This window comes from Dysidea avara, chromosome 12 (genome assembly GCF_963678975.1).
Source record: "Dysidea avara chromosome 12, odDysAvar1.4, whole genome shotgun sequence".
NCBI classification, from domain to species: domain Eukaryota; kingdom Metazoa; phylum Porifera; class Demospongiae; order Dictyoceratida; family Dysideidae; genus Dysidea; species Dysidea avara.
The window spans coordinates 23242875-23265157 of record NC_089283.1 but is presented as its reverse complement, the minus strand read 5'-3'; the positions used below and the strand labels follow the sequence as shown (position 1 = coordinate 23265157).

At 37.9% G+C, this 22283-nt stretch overlaps 1 protein-coding gene and 1 long non-coding RNA gene across 16 annotated transcripts in view; one reads left to right on the top strand and one right to left on the bottom strand.

The window, feature by feature from the left end:
* LOC136241779 (uncharacterized) overlaps positions 1-22283 on the bottom strand; it is a 118034-nt gene that overhangs the window by 2980 nt on the left and 92771 nt on the right. The gene's annotated exons all lie outside the window — the stretch shown is intronic.
* LOC136241783 (uncharacterized) lies at positions 5248-21159 on the top strand. Of its 9 annotated transcripts, XR_010694407.1 has the most exons (15): positions 5248-5543; positions 7363-7501; positions 7687-7783; positions 8220-8343; positions 9868-10002; positions 12600-12676; positions 15225-15595; positions 15646-15751; positions 17123-17211; positions 17265-17367; positions 17861-17948; positions 18807-18968; positions 20472-20599; positions 20930-20988; positions 21036-21159. It is a non-coding gene; the product is annotated as an uncharacterized lncRNA (long non-coding RNA). The 9 variants fall into 9 exon arrangements; XR_010694410.1 differs by lacking the exon at positions 17861-17948 and having other exon boundaries at positions 15225-15321; positions 15646-15737; XR_010694405.1 differs by lacking the exon at positions 17861-17948 and having other exon boundaries at positions 15225-15321.

Genomic DNA, 22283 nt, shown 5'->3' with positions numbered 1-22283 from the left:
TTGAATCTGAGAGCATTTTCAATGGAAATTGTGTACCTGAATTAAGTATTGTCATACATATTAACTACGTACACAAGTGGATGAATGAAGCCCTTTAAACAGACCAATACACTTCATTGTATGTATAGGTGTAGGCAGATTTGGAAAAATTTCATAACAGAACCAACTACATGTTTCCACTGAATGTTCTATTAGAGTAGTTAGCTGACTGCTCTATTAGAGTATCTCGATCTTGTACACCTCCAATGCTGATCCAGGTCCTTGTTGCATAAACTTTAGCATAAATCCACTGATAATACCTTGGAAAGATGTTTATAAGGTGGTTTTATGAGTATTTGTATTATCAGTGATCATATAATTATGCTAAGACAAAATTTCATTATAATTCTCAGCATATTGATCAAGTAAAGCCTAAATATGAAGGGTGGCTTCAGCCCCCCTCTGCTTGATATGGTTAGGTTTCCAAATCACTGAACCGTATATAACTTGCGATCTCAGTAAGGAAATATACAAAGTTCTCTTGGCTGTCATTGTTTGATGCTTGCTAAAGCTGTGATGGAGCAGTCCTAGCATTCTGTAGGTCTTATGTTTTTGTAGTGTTGATCCCAAGATAGGTCTGATGATATTATAATTCCGAGCTTTTTATGTGAACTATTTGTTAAAACCTGTGTGTCAGCTATTTTGTAATTAGTGATGACTTTTGCATTAATATAAGTGGACACTCTTTTGGATTAAAGGACATAATATTATATCTCGTACTCCACAAAGTTGCTGAGTCTAAATCATTTTGAAACAGTGAAATATCTCCAGGACTACAAACAGTATTATAAATCTTGGTGTCGTCAATGAATAGTAAAGTTTTACTGATGGTAACACAAGACGGTAAATCATTCATGTAAATAATGAAGAGTAGAGGTCCCAAAATACTCCCTTGGGAAACCCCAGATAGAACCGGCAAGGGGGTAGATAATGACTGACTGCATGCCAAAGCTGTAGTTACATTGATTAGTTATACATAGCTGCAATCACATGATTTACTCTATATAGCTAAGATAGTATTTTATTGTATATACATGTACTTGTAGCTACTGTTTTATTAAACTGATGCTATAGCTACATAGCCAAATCACAGCACAGTTTAGCAGTTATAGTTGAATGCCAGTGAATGGCCTGATTTCCTCCATCAACATGCATAATTATAGCTTTATAGTTGTATAGGTATGGCTGCTAGCTATGATTATTAAAAGTGCATGCGCGCCTATATGCTATAACACTAGCTACGTACGTTGCACATGACTTTATAAAGGGGAAACATATTACCCGGGGAAACACATATCACTGTGACTTGTAGGTTGCTAGCGAGTTAGTGATATGTGTGCGGGAAAACACGGATCCCTAGGGATATGTGTGCGGGAAACACGTTACCCGGGGAAACATATATCACTGTGACGCCGGATCCAGGATGGGGCATTTGGGGTAAATCCCCCCCCACCTTGTAGAGTAGCCATAGCTAGCTAGTAGTACAGTTTTGATTAAAATACTGAACTTTATGTCAGGTCAAGATCAATAACTCGTGAAAATATGCACATAACATTAATTTATTGTTACAAATTCACAGCAAATTAGTCAAACTAGCCATAAAATTGTCACTCAGCACCTTCATACATACTAAGCGCCTCTAAAAATAATTATCGTGTTGCTGCCTTTAAAGACATTAATAGCCCTTTAAGACTTCACAACCATCTGCAAAGGCCAAAATGGCAAAGTCAACACTGAGATACTACTAAGAGGTGATTTTTTTGCTGCTTCAAAAATGCAGCAATTAACAACAAGAGAATCTGGGTCTCCCCAACCACTTACCACTTAACCTGTTTGTGCCCCTCCCCTTGCCAGCTGCTGGATCCGCCCCTGCTATAGTCTACACTTACTACACTACTTAACTGATGAGTTGATATTTTGTCATTATCCGTACCATACAGTAAAAACTTTGGCGAATATTATTTCAATCACCAAAGTTTTTTCCGCCAATTTTTCCAACAGAGGGATTTCGTCACACTCTTTTACCGCCAAATTTTCTTTTACTATACGGTACAGACACTAGTATGCTAGTTGTCATATTATATAGGTGGGAAGTCACACAGTAGTAACCATGTCTTTTTTTTTATTTTATTATTGTTTACTGAGCAGTCAGCCCTGCTGGTGTGCTCAGGAATCACATAAACAAATACATTAGGTACAATAATATGATTGGAGTCTAGCTGTAAATAGATCAGTATCTGCAATTTCAATTGTGTCAGTTGGTAGTATGTTCCACTCGTTTATTGTTCTTGAGAAATAGCTGTTTTGGTATGCCGTGGTGGATGAGGTAGGTAAAATATAGTGAAGATGGTGGTATTGTCTTGTTGGTCGTGTTTTTGGTAAGTAATAATGAGGAATTTGGAGTGATAACTGTTGGTAGTGTATCTTATGCAATATTTGTATGGGGTGAACACCTGGATTCTGTCACTGAGAAAGTCAGTAATAAACAACTGATCTTCACCATCGTCCAGTGTTAAATCATTAGGTTTATTGAAAGTACCAGGTTCTGTGCCATTTTGTCCAAAGCTGTAGGAGAAACACCCATTTTGAAACACTTGAATTCTACTATTGTCCTTATCACACACAAACAACAGTTCTGACTGGGACAACACTAGACCATAAGGAGACTGGAACTGACTTTTAGCTGTACCTTCACTGCCAAATTGGGAAATAAATTCTCCATTTAGTTTAAACTTCTGAATGTGGTGAAAGTGATCATCTGCAACATAAACATATCCCTTCTTGTCTACTGCTATTCCAGTAATGCTCTGAAACTTTCCATTTCCACTACCTGCTCCACCAATAACATGAGAGTATTGGAAGTGTTTATCAAATACTACTAACTGTTTGGTGGAAAAACTGTCACGAACAATAAGTTCATTGTTAGGTCCTTTAGCTAACAGAAAAGGATATCTCAACTTCTTGTTAGTTGGTCCATATTTGTCAATGATCTTCACCTCCTGCTTCAACTTATTGTAGTCACAAATGTTCATCAACACTTTGATTTCTTCATGGTTCACTTCTAATCCTCTCCAGTAAACTGACAATAAATGATCTCCCTTTCTTTTAGGATTATACCATATATGGTACAGTCCTCTTGACTCTTCTTCAATATGTGTATTCTGTAAAAACTCCCTCTCCTTGTTGCAACGGATTTCTAGATCTTTTGATTGGTTCACTACAGGAGACCCAAAAATGTCTTTCAGCGTAACTGTCACTTTAACTTGATCAGGTTTGACTATTTTACCATATTTGAAACAACTACAATCAGGTAAATGTGGAAGACAAGACACGTCACAAACTGAATCATTAACAAACTCAACTGGGTTACAACAAATAACAATCATGTCACTTGGTTTACACTCTGGATCAAGGCTAGTATGTTCCACTTGTTTCGTTACTTCATCAACTCTATTCTCAATCCATTTGTTGTATGTCAGTAATTGTCTGGTTCTGTTAACTGTTACAATTTTATGGCAGAACTCATCGCAGCTTACCAATTGACTTTCCACAAACTTTGCATTTTCTTTTTGTACAGCGAGTGTCTTTTTAAATGACGTCTTGATGGTGTTCATTTTTCCAACTGTTTTTTCTTCTTGTTGCTTCAACAACTTGTACACTTCACCATATGTAGCTCGTATCTTCTCAATATTTGCTTCACTCTCAATGTCAACTTGTTTCTCACAATGTTCAATTTTCTTTACTCCATTTCTTACTCGTTCTAACAACTGTTTCAGTGGAGCAGTGACTTGTTTCATCTTCTCTCTTTCTTCATCCACCACTTTATCAACAAAGTCAAAATCATGATCACGATGACCACGAGGATGATCCTTCAATGTACAATACTGACAGATCAGCTTACTACAAGTCTTACAGTACAGGTCTAGTTTCTGTTCAGTGTGGGACTTGCAGAATTCTACCTTTTCTGGTGTGGCTACAGCTTGTTTGGGATTTTGAATAAATTTACTGATGGGAACAGTTTTGTGAGATTTGAAATCTTTCCATTTTCTGTGAAATTCGTTACAATCTCGACATAGCGCTTCTTCACAATCTAGACACCACGTAATGGCTGGCGCGTCTTCTTCACATTTTCCACATTTCATGGTCACTGAAATTTGTCCGGATTCTTTTCGTTTTCCATAAATTTCCACCAAACGATTAATTGTAAAATTAGTGGGAATGGATGCTATCCCATCTTGTGGAAGTGGTGCACGACATAACGGACAACATACAATCACCGCCATTTTCTTATTGGACTCTATACTCCTCTCTATACATCGCCAGTGGCGTAGCCAAACCCGGGCAAGCCAGGGCATTGCCCGGGCATCAGACTTCTTTGCCCCACCATCAGCTCCTAGAGTAATTATAAAGACGTGGGCTGGATAGCTCGAGATTTTGCTAATGTTACTTAACTAGTCACTGTACAAGAATAAGTATAGCACAACTTATACAACACTCACCGTGCCATTTTCGCCGATGGTTTCCTTCTTTTTGGCTAAACAGAGATGGGGTTATCCAAGGGATTTTCCCTCCGAGTAACTTGATTGTGCACAAATAGAGGAGGCAATAAATAGAAGCAAGATCACGTGATTACAAAAAACAGCGCAGCATTGTGGCAAGCAGTGAAGGACAAAGAATTGGTTTCACTATAGTGGGCTGGACGGTTTACATTTGGATTAAGTAATCACGGTAGCTATTGGTGTGGTCAAAACTCGGGAGGCAAAGCAGTCTAGAGGTATTTGTGAAATTAGCACCCATCTATCCGTGTGGATACTGCTCAGTTCAAACGGTATGGAGTACTTGTTCAGTCAGCAATTCTTTTCTTTTTGTTTCCACTTTTCTAGGCTAACAACTGTAGTGGCAGAGCATTAGTCATCACGTGATAGAGCGCCTCGTGCTTTAATTCAAGAATCTTAGTAGTCTGGTATTAAGACACATGTAGCTAGATGTATGTAATGTGTTAGAAGGCCAATAGCTAGCTAGGCGTTCGCTTCTATTAGGCTGATATTAGTCATCTTGCATACAGTAGTGTAGGATGATACATAATGCATTTAAAAAATGTTATATTGATGTCCATATGAAGATGGGCATGTGTACGTGTGTTACATAGGAAATGGCTTGCCCACCCATTGCCCAGGCATGGCGAAAAGTCTGGCTACGCCACTGTACATCGCTTACAGAAGGTGTGCAAACACGGGATGGTCTTCGGATCAGTAAAAAGATCTCCACAGATGGAACAAGTTATTTCTTCCTCGATCTGTCGCCATTCCTTCTCTACACCGCCGCCACTCGCCATTATCTTCACGTGATGAATATTGCAAGAACTAAGAGGGGGTGTGGTGTACCGCAAAAAATAATAGTAATCTCTTTTTATTCGTACAATTAGGCTAACTTGGACTGTCGATCTCGCCGGCATTAATATTGTTGAAGGGGACAACTGCTTAGAGATGATTTTGAGAGTAAAGGTAGTTTGTGTGTAGTGTAATTTACAAGCGTCTGGGTCTAGGTGTTATCATCAAACTGTGTAGAAAGCTAGTTCACATAAGCCAGCTCATTTTATCACTCACCTGGACCATAGATAGTATATTCCAGACATGGGGCCAAGTACATTTAAAAGTACAAGTACTTTTGAATTTTCCAAGTACAAGTACTCCAGCAGCACTCAAGATAGTACTTAAGTAAAGTACCAGTACATGCTGGAAGTACTTAAGTAAAGTACAAGTACATTTTGCTGTAGTAAAATATACACTATATTCAGTGTATTGTAGTATGTAAGTGTGCCTAGAGGGGTTGATACTTTCAGGTTTTTGTCAGCCATTCTCTCTCTTAAACTCTTAAAATGCACTGCCTTGAACAGCAGCATTGTTTTTGTTTGCTCGTGGCAACATGATACATAGTATGGTTGGGGAAGGCAGTAGAAGAATCGCAAGTAGTTGTAAATTGCACCTTCATACAATTTTGTTATTGTCATTGTACACCCACTGTGTACAAACTACGTACAATGTTTGCAGTACTTACAAGTACTTAAAGTACATACAAGTACTTAGTGAAGTACTTGAGTATAAGTACAAGTGCATTGGGGAAATTAAGAAAGTATTTAAGTAAAGTACAAGTACTTTCAAATTTGTACTTAAGTGTACTTAAGTATAAGTACTCATGTACTTGGCCCCATGTCTGGTATATTCTACGGGTACGTAGAATATACTATCTATTACATGAGTGCTACTGAAACACACACACACACACAGATGTCTGTAGGAACACTTTGTCATTCCTGTCACCAGGCATGCTCATGCACTAACTACTTCAATTAAAGTTCACCTTTTATGTTAAAGACCATCTAAAGCGTATTGTTAGATGTTTGTACAGTGGATGTAATGGAAGTTAAGAAAGCTTCATTAGGGGACCAGTGGTTGATTTGAGGATGCACTAGGGTTAAAAATTCTAACATCAAAGTATGACCTCTCAAATCGTTCTCCCCAAAAACCATTAGCTGCAATGTCAAGCCTTGCGTTATCATCACGGTTAGCTGTTTTGTATTGAAGAGTCTCACCAGAAGGAGGCTTAAGGTGGGGTTCAATGACAACATTGTTACAGACCTCGGAAAGTAAATTGGCAGTTAGATCACGCACTTCATTATGCCTCAGAGAAGGAAGCCTACCCTTTGGACAAGACAAAGCATGTTCTATGGTAAAAGAGAGACCACAGGCACAGGAAGTAGGGCGGGCAGATGGTAGCCAATGACAGTGATGCGCAATTGTATCACGAAAAGTAGTTTTATGATGCACAAAATTATGCGACTTCAATGGAAGTCAAGAGAGCCAATTCGATGCACCCTTCTTCTGGCCAACATGACTGAGGAACGCTAGTGCACCCTCAAATCAACCCCTACACTCTACATACCGACGTCATAAGGAAAAGAGACATGAATACCAACAACGGGTTCATGAAGTAGAGAATGCCTCATTTACTCCCTTAATTTTCACTACTACTGGTGGAATGGGTGATGCTGCTACTCAATTTTATTAGAGATTGGCCAACCTTTTGAGTGCAAAGCACAGTCTTTCTTATGGAATAGCGATGGGATGGCTGAGATGTAAATTAAGCTTCTCTTTGTTGAGATCTGCAATTATGTACATTCGCAGTGCCAGGTCCAGTTTGCGCTGTCCCGCTGCTGAGGCACCGATTGCCGTGCAGGTCGCTGAGGCCCATATTTAAAATCACTTGTATTTGTTTATTATGTACTGTTTTATTTTATGTCATTAATTGAAAAAAAAAAATTAGGGATCCAGTTACAGCAGGGCGGACCAACTGCAACAAATTTACATGATCCAGCTGGACTATCTGAGGATGGGGACCACCTACAGTATGTCAGTCTACAGTGTTGAGACAAAGAAGTACATCACAACAGCATTAATTATAGGTGGGTATTTCCGTACTGTTTCTGGCCAGTCAATTGCTGGCTTGTATGATACCATACAAAATGTACTGTAACCATGCATTTTTATTACACATGTTTCTTAATGCTGTGCTCTGCTTTCACCAATATTGTGAATTGTTCATGATCTTGATACTTATCTGTGTTGTTAAATCTCTCCTCACCCCCAGGGATGGCGTGTCACCTAAAGGACAATGTGTATAGACTATTAAGCCAGCCTAGAGGAGAACTAATTGATGATTATGTTACACATTGACAATCAGCTGTGTATCCTTGAGATACTCTTTTAACTACTTCCCAATAAGGACATGACCATTTCTATTCTAGTGACCTGTAGGATTGAGTGATATAGTTTTTGTATGTGTACCAACTAAAGTTTCAATTTGTGCTGCTACTACAAACTGTTTGAGAGAGGTGTAAGCCAATTATAGGCACTTACAGAGAATTGATTTGTGTGTGTACTTTAATTGCTTGTCAGTTTGTTGAAGTGGCAATTCCCTGAAATTAAGTTGGCTTCAAAAGTGAAATTCTATCAGCCTTGGATTAGCATGTACAGTATAATGTTGTGTTAGACTTCTGACCAGATGACCTTTACTTTTTGTTTGTGAGTGGTTGGGTGGGGAAAAGAAGTGTAGCTATGTGACACTGGTGTAGTTTGTGTAGTACATGTAGTGTGATGTTTCCTTGACTGACTGGCTACTAGTTGGAGGTCATTTGCTACAGAACATCATACTAGAGTGTCAGTGGGGTTCATCGATGGTGACCTTGTTGAGAGGTTCTCTGACCTCTGATGGGACAAAATGGAAGAAGTGGTGAAGAATATGAAAGTGAGTACACACCCATCACACCTCCCTCCTCTCAGCACATACCACAGTAGCTAATCTGTGTGGTTGTTGTGTGAGTGTAGCCTCACCAAACCTCACACACCTTATTAGCTAGGAACTGTTGTTACTTGACATCTATTCCTGTATGTAGTTTTATTGTAAGCTATAAGGGGATAGCTTATCAATGTTTCAGCCTCAACTGTGGCTTGTTAACATCTACAGTGATAGGTTATTGATGACCTTAGTAAGCAGGTGGCCACATTAGGCATGTGACTTTATACACAAATAAGTTAGCTGGTTTAGACTGGCAACCTTATTACATAGTGACCTTGTTAAGCAGGTTAAACTTTGGAAGAGTTTTGTTGCGTTTTGTAAACTTTTACTTAAATTGTTAGTAAAATATGCATGTCCGGAAAATTTTTACCCACAAGACTTCATTGAAGTTTCTCCCTATACAATACACCACTATGTGGTAGTCACAAAAGATTTCACTACACAGTTAACAGTTTTAGTATGATATTTGTTACACCCCTATCCTGTGTGTGGTCCCAACACTTGTCACTAGTGTACACACATTAGTGACCAGGTGTGTAATAACCAGTCTTAAACCCCAGTGCGTGGGAGTATCAAAGCGCCGCGCTGGGTTATAACTACCATACAGCTAGACAGAGCGGCGCTGCTACTGTACGATATATTAGTTATCACCCAGTGATAACTAACTTATCACCCTGTTGCGGAGCCACTCAGTCTCTTTCGTGACATCATAATAACCGCGAATGGCATTGTTTACCGATGGAACAAAGAGCCAAATAAGGAAATATTGATACAAAACACACCAATACAGCACTTAAAACTACCTAAATCTTACAAGAAAACTGTTAATCCTTTACACAATAACACTACAAGTTACCAATACGATAGTTTAACAAATGTCAAGAATAGTACGTGACAATTTTCGCTCCAGCAATCACTCCCAACGGTCACTATGGTGAAGAACTAACTTCCTCTAGCTTCATCGTTCTATCTTGGACTATGGTAGCCACTTGTTGGTCTTTATTTTTCTCTTGCACACCACGCGACAACACTATACCAATTTCTGACGAAGGCGAATCGTACCTGGAACCGCTGCTTCATAACACCGCCCTTCGCTACAGTTTGTAGGCAGTATGTAAGGTCTCTCTTGTGGCTACGAAGTAGAATCTCCACACAATTCGGACGAAATCTTGAGCACAGTGACAGGAACTCAAACCGGAACTTAATTTACTATCCGTAAACTTCTGCGCACTCCCGCGCACTGGGATATAAAACAGTTATATCCCGTATACTCGGATGATATCATTGTTATTACACTCGTCCTCGGCTCCGCCTCGGACTCGTGTAATAACAATGATATCACCCTCGTACCGGGATATAACTATAACTTATCAGCTATGACAGGAGACTTGATTTTTCACCATAGACTTGTATATAGCCACATTACTGTACTATTTAATTTCACTGTCAAAGTTAAGTTGTCTGTTTTTATAGGTTGCTGGTCCCAGTTGCTGTGATACAAATAGTCTGCAGCCTTGATGGGGGCTCTGGTTGTGGAACTTCATGACAAAATTAAAGGACACACTTGACTGTTAGCTACCTGATCACATCACAGTGGATGACCGCAAAGTTAGTAATTGTAGAATGTGTGAAAATTTGGTACATGTAGTCCTGTACTGTAGCCACTAGCCTCACCCATTAGCAAACTGAATTAAAACTGACAGTATTTCTTGATATTTGGAAATAGGTAATGAGACCAGTAATCCCAGAGACTGTAGTCACATTTTAGAACTATTAAATCAGGACACCTCCCAAATGTGGTCAATTTCAAGTGGTCATCTCCAGTGTAGGAGTCTTACACTAGCAATGAAGTGATAATACTAAAAGTAATACCATAAATCAGGAAATATTAACATTAGTATTAATGTTGAAAATATTCGTCGTTAAAATATTTGACGTAACATATTTGATCGATGACAATATTACGGCACATTTTTGCTCTAGTAATATCCTAGTAATATCCTAGTGATGCCTGTTTGTGTACATGACTGTAATGTCAACTAAAGTCCCACAGTGTTATTTTATAACTGAATTTAGAGATCAAATTGTTTACCACATCAGATTGGTTTTTTTTTACCAGTTTGATGACACATTATTATATCAATTATTGGAATATCAGCTGAAAGTCATAATGGTGGACTTCTGTTTATTTCAAAAGGGATTTACAAGTCCTGATCACTTTACATAAGCCACACACATGACTTGTAAAACCACAGGACTGTCACATGACTTCCTGTCTATCCAAAATTTATAGCCTTGTGGTTTCTAGAACAGAGCTAGAATTTTTGCTGTTCTGTTTGTTGTACAGACTTTCATAGTCATTAAGAATTGTGTGTGGACAGGTCCCTGAAGAAGGTGTAGAGTACCCAGTCCTTATGAAGTCATTACTAGAGAATCACAAGTCCATGAAGCATAATATTAATTTGGTATGGCACAAAGACAAATGCTACAAACGATTCGACAGGCCAACAAACAAACAAACAAACACAATGTTAAGCAACAATTTTTTTTGATAACTGTTTTCAACTTCAGCAGCCCAAAAGGATAGAAATTAATGTGATTTCCCATGCTGTATTTGAGGAATGGGATATATTCATTAGTTTTCTGTGTTAAAGAGGTTTTAGTGTCCAGTTTCTCCATGGTTTCTGTAAATTTTGATTAGAGATGTACCGATTCAACATTTCTGAACTATTTCAATCCGATCTAACACATTTGTTACCGATATACTGATATTGTACCGATCTGACATCAACTATATCATCATGTTGTTCATGTATGGTCTATTATAATTTTTAGGCTTCACCTGCTACAGGTAGCTCATAAGATTTTACTCAGTATCTCAAACTCTTATTAGGAAATTGTAAGCTGCCAAAGTATTGTTACAATAGTCAGTGCCAATTGTGGCCTCAATTACACAACACAGACAATAAGGCACCCACAAAAATATGCAATCTCCTACCAAGACTGGAATATGTGTTTGAATGGCTTGTAAGCTGATGTAGCACAGTATCCAAGTGTCTTACTTCATTTAGTGTTAGTAAGTTCAAGTTTCACTGCGTAAATAGTAAATCCATGTGTTGTTGTATGGCTTCTTATGACTTAGGCAACAGAAAAGATATGTGTTCCCCTGACACAAAGAAGAGAAATGATAGAGTAAGCTAAGTATGCTTGAACACATGGAGTTAGACTTAGTTATCAGAAAGATCGAAATTGAATCGGTGTTTATACACAAAAATTGGTACTTATGATTTTGCTCAAGTCGTCCAGATCAGCTGTCGATCTGATAATAGATCGGTACATCTCTAATTTTTATAGTTAACCACAACATCCAGTATTGTGTATAGCAAGTACTAGAGCAATTAAAATACTTTTGCCTTAACTGAACTGGTCATTGAAGAATCCTGTTGTTCCATGCTATATGATGACATCATTTTGACATGTAACTCTTGTCAAAACCTTGTATTAAAATAGTACCACTGGTCTTCTTGTAGTTAAGACATGGTGGTTACTACTGTGTGACCTCCCACCTATATAGCATGACAACTAGCATACTAGTGTCCATGTTAGCCCTCAAGGGACAACTTACATTGAGGAAGTAACCAAGCAAGTGTCTTCATGCTTTATCTGTCTGTAAAAATGTGTTATAGACTTTCTAGAATTGAAAATTGTAGTTTCACAAATTAAAGTTTTATCCATTGAGAAGTTTCCCCAAAACTGTACAACTGTTATTCTAATATCAAGGGTTATAACCGTTGAGCCACTACTACCATCAGTTTATCTCTCTTAGTTTCCACCCAGATATTCTAGTTAAAATATACACTGCTAGTGAAAACGTGGCACAATTTGGCGGTATTTATGGTTGGTATGAAAAATATGGTTGCTGCAGTGGTATTAACAATAATTTTGGATGCTGTATTTGATATTGTGTACTAGCAATATTTCATGACTATACCTGGTTTCACAGCTCAAGCGTACTTAATGCAAACTATTTTTGTTGACTGGGAAAACGTTGGGGCATAGTGATGTGGCCACTATGCTGAGGTGACCAGTCAACTGAGGTGATTGTTAAGGTGTCCATTATATCCCCACTTTATTGTTGTCTGTATGTAGTGTATATACACATTAACATGTTGTCATTGTATATCTGTACACATGTCACTACACAGGTACCACAACAATGTCAATTTCCACATTGGAGGATAAACCATTTGACACATGGAGTAGATCTGATAATATTTGACATGTAAGTTACCACAGGGGTACTGTATGTTTTAGTAAACATTGAGAAATTTCCCATAAGTATAATGTTTAGACCAGTTGAAAGAGCGTGGCATTAAATTAAAACTGCAATTAAAATATGGGATAATCACACTGTATGACACAATGGTAATATATACCATAAAATTTTGAGCATATTTCCCATAAGCCTAATGATTGCATAAATATGGCCTTTGTTGAATTTCCTCAAGAAACGAGAGTACGTACATATCCTTAGCTGCACCTCTAGATATCTGGTTGTATTATATATTTCCTGCAATGCCTGAATCTAAACAACAAATGTATTACAAACCAAAGAATTTCATACCAGAACTGACTGTTGTATTAGACTACTTTATCTTTTATTTAAGGGGTGTATGTTCTGTTAGAGTAATTGACTGAGCTTCAAGTATGTTTTTATCATGAGGACTTTAATCTCACGTCTGGGGCACAATATTTTTTAAACCAGGTGCATGCCCACAGCCGGTCAAAGGCTGGCTGTGGGCACGTGCCTGGTTTACTGAAGTTGTTTTCGTAAAAACGTGTGTGTGTGTACAGTGTACCTATCTATCTATCCATCTATCTACTTATCTATGTTTGTCCGTATGCACCCACGTGAGCAAATCCTTTTAGTGGTAAAAAGCAGTCAACCTATGAAATTAAACACTAAATGAAGCTTGTATTAAACTTGAAGATAGGTAAAGTTTGCAATGAGGCAGGTTCTTTTTGCCAGTTTGAAATACGGGAGTAGCGACTCTCTACACACTTCATGAATTTCCTTCCCATTGGGTTCTTCATGTATTTAACTACTGGAAAACACCATGGCAGGCCTCTTAGGCAACTAGGAAATGCGTATCTCTTCAACTCGAAAAAGGGCATCTCCCTACATACGTGAACAAAAATGAAGGGTAGCCTTGAGGTTATGTAGAGAGAATTTGTGGGAAAATACTATAGACAAACAGTTGAAAAGATACTTCTGTGTGTAATAAGTTGTTGAGAGTGGTTTGTTCTAAAGCAATGCATAGCAATATAATTAGAGAATTATGAAATAATTCACCAATTACGAAATCCAAAATTACAATAGCTGCATTATTACAATACAGAAACTTTAATAGTTATAATATGTTTCCAGCTATGCAACTAGCATCTGGTTTTTAGAAGTAGCACATCAACTTGTTTCATTACATAGTAGCTATTTTGTTTGCCACGAGGTTTTAGTGCCTGTAAGACTGTTGTGTTGGAACATTTGCCAACAAACCAGGTGCTTATTTGTGTACGTAACAACTTGTTTATCAGTTCAATCAGTTGCTTGTTCCTCTGAATCCTCTACACAACACATGTTTCTTGCTAAATATCACTGATCAGTGCAAGACAGCCACCCCGCTACCCTGTTACTGGCATGGCAAACTTAAGACAGCTGCATAAATATAAATTTGTCATAAGACATGGATACAGGGAAACACACCTATTTCAAACTGTATTTCATTGCTTTCCATCTAGTACGCAAACACTTATTTCAACGATCAATAAATTCACACAAGAAATTTAGTGTTGCAAATTTGTCACCTCGCAAGATTAAGTGTCGCATGGTTTTATTTTTGCACATAAATTTGTCTGTGAGAAAATCCCACTATATGCAATGAAAATTTTTTATATAAAGTGAGTGTTGTAGTAGTGTGGGATGATATCAAAGCTAAAACAACTGAGTTGAAAACGTTTGCAGCTTTTATAGCATGTTTGGTGTGAAAATGTGGTGTGAAAATGTGGTGTGAAAATGTGGTGTCTATGTACAGTGATCTCAGAGTCATATTTAGATGCCATGTTTGATATTGTAACATTTACACCAACATTATTTCATTTGTATTTACAACTCAGCTGTTTTGGTCTACAATTGAACTTGTCTAAAGTGTTTTGCATTGGAGCAGAAATATTTGGGTTTTTAGTAGGGTGGTACCAAACTCAACACATCAGCTGTTATATGTGTTACACTGATGTGAACTATTTCTGTAAAGGATGATTGGGAATCAGTTGGGACATAGTCACTTGTAGGGTTGGGCGATATTGAATTTGTGACATGCGATTACTGCATGAGTCATTTCATGCGATTATTGCAATATTGCATGTGAAAATCGAAACACAACCACATAGTTTGAAAAGTCCATATGACTGCTTGTTTTTACTGAAAAGTAGTTTACGAACATAATTTCTTTGCTAACAAGTTAACCAATTGACATAGTTAGCAATAGTATGCATGAACTGTATCAAATATGAGGCCTAGAAAATAGACACAAATTAGATGATAAATGCGATAATTATTGCAAAATGCAATCCTAATAAATTATTGCGAATGTAAAATACATGTGATAATGGTATTGCGAGCACTTGCTTAGGCGATATTGGTGATTTATTGAAATATTGCTCAACCCTAGTCACATGACCATTCAGGGGGTTCCCCACTTTATTGTTGTCTGTATGTAGTGTATATACACATTAACATGTTGTCATTGTATAACTGTACACATGTCACTACACAGGTACCACAACAATGTCAATTTCCACAATGGAGGATAAACCATTTGATACATCCTCTATACATGGAGTAGTGGACCACAATCTGATAATGTTTGACATGTAAGTTGTTAATGTGTTTATGAGATCTAGAGTACAGTAGTTTAGTGGAGACTGAGAAATGTGTAGACCAGCCACTAGTGTGCATAGGCAGCAGAAAGGGCTTAGCCCTCCCTCAGAATGATAACACATCGAAATTATCCTTCTTGGAGTGGGGCTGAAAACCGTGATAAAGATCGAGATACTCTAATAGAGCAGTCGCTCTAATAAAGCAATGAGTATGTAGCGAGCTATGTAAGGATTTTTATGTAGTTTATCAGCTATAAATGCATAGCTGGTGAGGTGGAAAGCTATTGTCAGCTGGTTGTGACCTTTTTTTTTTTTTAGAGATAAGTCTGGGTCAGCCCGGCCCCCCCTCACATCAACTACTTCCTCCGCCTCTGCTAGTGTGGACATTTAAACTACATTGGATAAACTCTGTATGTCACAAATGGTAAAAATGTACACATTATTATTACACTGTTGCTGCAAAGAGTTGGAAGTAATTACAGTATAGTAATCACCAACCATAGAAGTGTAGTTGCTGTGTATTCTATTATCAGCCCATCTGTCAGCTGACACTAAGGTCTTTGATATCACAAAGAACAGTACTGTATAGAGCTCGAGGGTTTTTACCATGTTTATCATTGAGTGACAAATTTCCATAATTGCAAGTCTCTGTGAAAATAGACTCCACTAAAATTTTATTTCAATTACTAGAAACACATTGGAAGAGGAGAGGGAAATGTTGTTTAGCTTGGCTACCATGTTAGTTGGGATATGCACTGTGTGATGATCCAATAACAGTGGGGCACACTATCTCAAATGTATTTAGTTTGTTTACGTTTTGTGGCACAATAATACGTAGAGTCACAGCACAAGAACATGTGAGATAAAATAAGCACAAGCTTATTACCGTGGCTAGCTACTGTCAGTTAAACAAATAAGTATTCATGGTAAAAACCTGCTATACGGTAGTAATATTTTAATGTTATTTATTTAGTGACTGGAATAATCAGCTGCAATGTGTGAAAATTACTACGTACTTTAAGATTCTGGTATATTACACAATTTTCTGTTACATGCTTCCCTATTTGTCTTAATCAGCAGTACCAATTCAGATTGCAGTTGTATTGTTTAGTCTGTATTGTGGACCTTAGAGACACGTGTGTGTGTGTGTGTGTGTGTGTGTGTGTGTGTGTGTGTGTGTGTGTGTGTGTGCGTGCGTGCGTGCGTGTGTGCGTGTGTGCATGCATGAGTGAGTGTAGTTGTGAAGCGGCATAGCCAAGTGACTAGATCATAGGCCTGATAACCGAACAGTTTCACATTTGAACCCTGGTTATGCCCTATTTGGTGTTGTTGTTTCCTTGAGCAAGAAACTTTACTCATGTTTCACCAGTCTACCCAGCTGTATATTGGGGACCTGGTGGTTGGTGTCATCTGGGGAGTAGCCCACCAGCTGTAACATCAATGAGTACCTGGTGCTGACTGGTGAAGCAAATGCCCAACTTTGCTTGTCTTGCTTAGTGGTGTTGAGGTCATTGTGGAACTTTGCTTCCATGACCTTTCTCCATGAGACCTGGACAATCCTCCTGCGGGTTACTAGTCCTGCCCCAGGAGGATTTGCCTTTAGTAAACTTGAGTGCCTGAGTGGTGCATAGACACCTAACTGGGCGGCAATAGCTGTTTTGCTTGTCTGCTGGAGACTTTTTGCTTTTTGTGTGCATGTGTGTGTAGTTGTGGAGTGGAGATAAGTGTATTTCTGTATGTGCATGTATTATGGGGGGTGTATGCATTTGTAAGACTTGTGTATTTGGTTGTGTAGTTTTCCTGGAATTGACCATTATGAACGAGTCTGAAGAGCCTATTCTGAAGATTCTGTACCTCCCTATGTTGTACTGTTGTTGAATATTTGTAAGGCTAAAGGCAGTAATGGAATTTTTGTATTCTAACATTTCAACTCATAGGTGATGAATAATGACGGGAGCCAACAGGTTGGTAAGATCTTCAAACAATGGTCTGGTCTTGTTAAAGAGTATTTCACTGATGATGACAACTTTGTAATTCAGTGTAAGTGATACCTGTTAATGTGTATATCATAGTTCACTTGCTCAGTCTTGTAAGGAAAAATTTTTAATATATGCTGATATGTCAAGTGTTACCAATTAAGCACGTACTTCAGCTTAAGTCATTCTTGCTATAGATACACAGCCCGCAGTGGGGATAGGACAATCCCACGTGAATGCATAGTAATGTTGCACAAGTACTGAAAGTATTTCATGTGAGCTGAATAGGCCCTGTACAAAAAGTTGGTGAGGCTTGATGGTACAACAATGATTGCATCATAATCATTGATGAGTATCGTTACTCTTGACTGTTGATGTGAAATTCATGACCGAAACATGTCATCATCATTAGAAGTCTAATTACTCCATATCAGCAGCGTTTTCCCAATATATTGTGAATCACACCATTGCAAACAACAAATTAGGTAGAACTAAAATATGCATCTATTGCTTTCAACAGGTAGTATGACTATGTTTAATAAAAACATTTTTGTTAGCATTTCATAGTGTATGTGGTCACTCCCCCCTGTTTCCTCAATGAGAATAAAGAAGTGATGGATAGAGTTGGCATCATCGTTCCGTAAAGTAAAGATTTGTTGTACTGTCACATTTGGGAGGTAATTTTACACTGAGACCTGCAATAAGGTCACTGTGTAATAAGGTCACTTGTCTAAAATTGAAATTCCCTAAATGTATTATTTGTGTACAAGTAACCTGTCTGAAGTAGCCACTTATTTAGTGACCAGATTAGAATTGATCTCATGTATTACTAAAAGTGCAAAAATGTTAGTAATTTCAATCACAAATTACTGCCACAGAAATGTTGTGTGTTTCTTTGGTGCACTTCTAGTTCCGTAATTCACTTTATTTTCGTGCAAAAAATTTTCGTATAAAAACTTTCATGTAAAAATATTATCATATGATTTACGTAAATGACTACTCTATTAGAGTAGTTCGATCTTGTATAAAAATTTTTGTGTAAGAAATCTTCGTACAAATTTTGCATATGAAATTTTTTTACAATGAAAAAAAAGCAGATTATGGTAGTTTCTCATTTTGCTTGAGCACATAGTATATAGGTTTGGTTTTATAGCAAATAGTTGAACATGTCAAACAAGATCTGTTCTCAATGCCCTCAATGTCACTGTACTGTAAACTGTGCATTCATAAAAACAAGAGTTGAAATAGCAGCACCAGTACTGTATGCATAAAAGTTTGCAGTGGATAGCTAGGTAGGTACCTGTTTATAGAAAGTGGACCTACTTTTAGCAACATTTGGATAAAAGTCCTCAAATTTCTTGTTACATGCCTGGCCCAAAGGTAACTGGTCCCATTTTTAGTGTCATATAATGACAGTAGCAAGGTCTGCACATGTGTGTGTCTTGACTTACATGACTCCATTTAAGGTATTTCTATATGATTATGTTATGGTATGACATGTAGTGACCTCATCATGGAGTTGTTGTTCACTCTGACTCATCCAGAGTTGGTACACAAGGCCATTTGTGACATTGTGAATCTGCTGAGATGTAAATCAACGATGTTGATCAACAACCAGTTGATGATCCTGCTGATAGTACGGTTGGGAGAACAAGATGTTTACTAGTTAGTTGCTTGTATACATGTACACATGAGATCAAAAGTCCATGAAACGTCAATATCCACAAGTTTTCAACTAATGCTTCTTTACGTAGTATTCAATGTTTGTTTCAATCCTCATGGTAGTTTCTGATAGATAGCCTGTACCCCTGATCTCACAAATGTGCACTTGTAAAGCATTTTACATCAATTTATTTTACATTATAATACGTCTCGTGTGTAATTCCTCTATGAGGTAGTGTTCCCATCTTGTTTCTATCTGAGGTTACACAGCTGTTTCCATCACTCAGTGTATCTTGCTACTCTACAGTAAACATTCCCACACTGTACACTAGTCCTACAATATAATCTGATAGAACAATCACTACATGTTAGAAGTGATAACAAGTCACTGACACGTGCTAACACTACAGGACATGCCCTGGAGGGTGTGGTCCAACAAGTTTCCTGGGAATTCCCTTATAATGAGATCATAAACACTTCCCCTAAATTGGTCTATGTATGCCTTTAAGAGCTGTCTTGTTTCTCATACCTTTCTTGCAACATGCAAAGTAACACGTGAATTATCTTATCACTTGATTGGAGAGTCACACAAACCATAAAAACTCTAATAGAACAGTCACCAAGAATAAAAACTTACAAGACATTGAGCTAGTGACTTCATGCCTACAACAAGGATCACATGTAGCCGTCGAGTCACTGCTGCCAGATACGGTGGAAACTTGACCCTCTGTGTAACGGATACTGTTCATTTAACCTTTTCATAAAGGACAGTTTCTGAGGTCCCTATAGACCTCTACCAATATAATGTTTACCTTTGAAAAATGACAACCTCCATAGCAATAAAAAATTTCATAAAAATTGTTTGGTACAAAAGTGTCTATTATATAGAGGCTCCACTACATTTATCTCTCTAGTTTACAGTAGATTCTCATATACGTTATTTGATTTTTTGAACTCCAGAAGTGACTGTTCTATTGAAATGTTTTATGAACAGATGTTGAGGCTCAGTCACATCATAAAGGTGTACAGATAACAGTCATAAATGACATTTATTCTTATCATTTTGTGTCTAAACTGGTACACAGGTGTTCTGATAATGTCCCATTGTACCTCATCAACTAAAGGTTTGGTCTAACGTTGTAGCTATGAGAGTTTAAGAAAGTTCTAACATTATTACTACAGCCATTGCTTGGGGCTGTCACCTTTGGTATTGTATCTTGTAATCTTTGAAGGCCATATACCCTTTCTCCAGCTCAGCTGTTTTGCTATACCGTGATGGAGGTAGTGGCAATTACAGTAGAACTTAGCCACCTTTGGGCCAAGGGTATTTATAGAGAGGTGGCTGCCTAACATGTGTAATGTCACTGTGTGTGTAGTGTTAGTGTGTTTGGTTATGTAGTTGTACCTTTGTGTGTATATCCAGAGTCAAGGCCCTGTGGTATTAAGACTTTATTCAGTATTTTTAAAGGTGGTACCTCAGTGTGACTAAATATTGGTACATTACAGATCCCTACATTTAGTCACCATCACCAACAAGTCTCAAGAGCCTGTTCTGAAGATCAAGGGTCCATGGTGAACCTCCTGATGTTGAGTTGATGTTGAATTCACTGATGCTGGCTACTTTGGAATTCAGTGTAAGTGATACCTGTCAACATTAATTTTCATTTCCACTAATGTTCCTAGTCAGCTATCCAAATGTAGGAGAATAAACGTAGGGTGTGATCACACCTGTTCAGTAATTTAATTCCGTGGACATTTGATGCAATGCTGTCTCTCCTGTTATTGAGGTTCACTGTACAATAATAACACCTGTGTAATAAGGTCACCTGTCTAAACTAACCACTAAAATTTCATGACTTGCTTTGATAAGGTCGTAAATTGGCTTAAGGGTGGCTTGAATATATTGGCACGTTTTATACCATGTGTTACCTTCCAATTGCAATTTTATTGTTATCCATCCATAGTTCTAATGGACCTTGATGTGAAGATGAAGGCTGTGATGATTGGAGCTTGTTTCCTCATTGTAAGTGTAATGTTCTTACAACACACCAGTACTTGTGTTCTTTACAGGATTTCATGTTCTTTGAACGACAACAGAACAACTGAGAAGACTTTGTGCCTGTACATTTTGTAACCTGATTATTATGTGTTGTAGAAAGTGTTAATCTATGTTAGGCTGTGTGTTGATCACAAACACACTTTTATCATACTGTGTAGTTGAGGGAGGAAGTTTTCATCGATTGCCACCATTCAAAATTTTGAGGAGGGAACTTTTTCAGGTTTCGATTGAGCTTCAAATTTCAAGGGGGAAATTTTCATGGATAGCTGCCAACGTGCGATCATGAAAATCACAAAATATGTGGTAGGTTTATTTACTATGAAGTTATGCTCGTACCCTATAGCAAGAACAAAGTTTCAGCATGTTGTTAGAGAAAGTTTAGGGTATGCCCTACTAGCTATCACAGGGCCTGAAATTATGGTCCATTTTCCAACCATTTCTGACCACTTTTAGAAAGTTTTTGTTGAGTGTGTGTGACCACATAACTAGGATTTGTCAGATTCTTTTCAAATCATAATTTCAGGCTCTGCTAACATGAGATCGTATGTGGAAGTAACAACTATTTGTAAGTTCAAATCTACACCCACTAGCTGTGTGGGACATAATGTGGACACAAGAAATGTAGGGAATCCTGTGATCAAAAATTAGCCACTTTAAAGTGCCAAAACTCAGCAGGGACCTGTAGATCTAATGCTCTGTCCAACTGAGCTACGTACTTCACTGTTTTGGTAGTGCTATCCCACTAAAAATGACCTCGAACTCTTGCAATGGCTAAACATTCACAACTAATCTGTATACTGGTACTTGCTGTAAAATTAGCAGGTAATGATGTACACAACATACCTGTTGGGGTGGTACCAAACTAGCCAGTAACATCCTGCTTTATAATAACTGTTATTACAATCACACTTGTAAACATGTAATAACAGTTATGTTAGTGGTTAGTTTACCACCCACTTGACTTTTGAGATAAGTTTAACATGCAATAACAGTTATTTTAAAGCAGGATGTCAGTGGCTAGTTTACCACCCATTTGACTTGAGCACATACGTAGATAAGTTTTACACCAGCAGGAGATGGCTATACTATCTGGCTAACAATTCTACACACTAGCTTTACCTTATTTTGCCAAGTCTGCTATCTGAAGACATGTCAAAACCCACACATTGCTATAGCAACCCTGGAGTAACATCACATGACGTTATTGGAATGTATAGACAAGTTACAAAACAGGTTATGTTTTGTGTTATTGTAGTCCA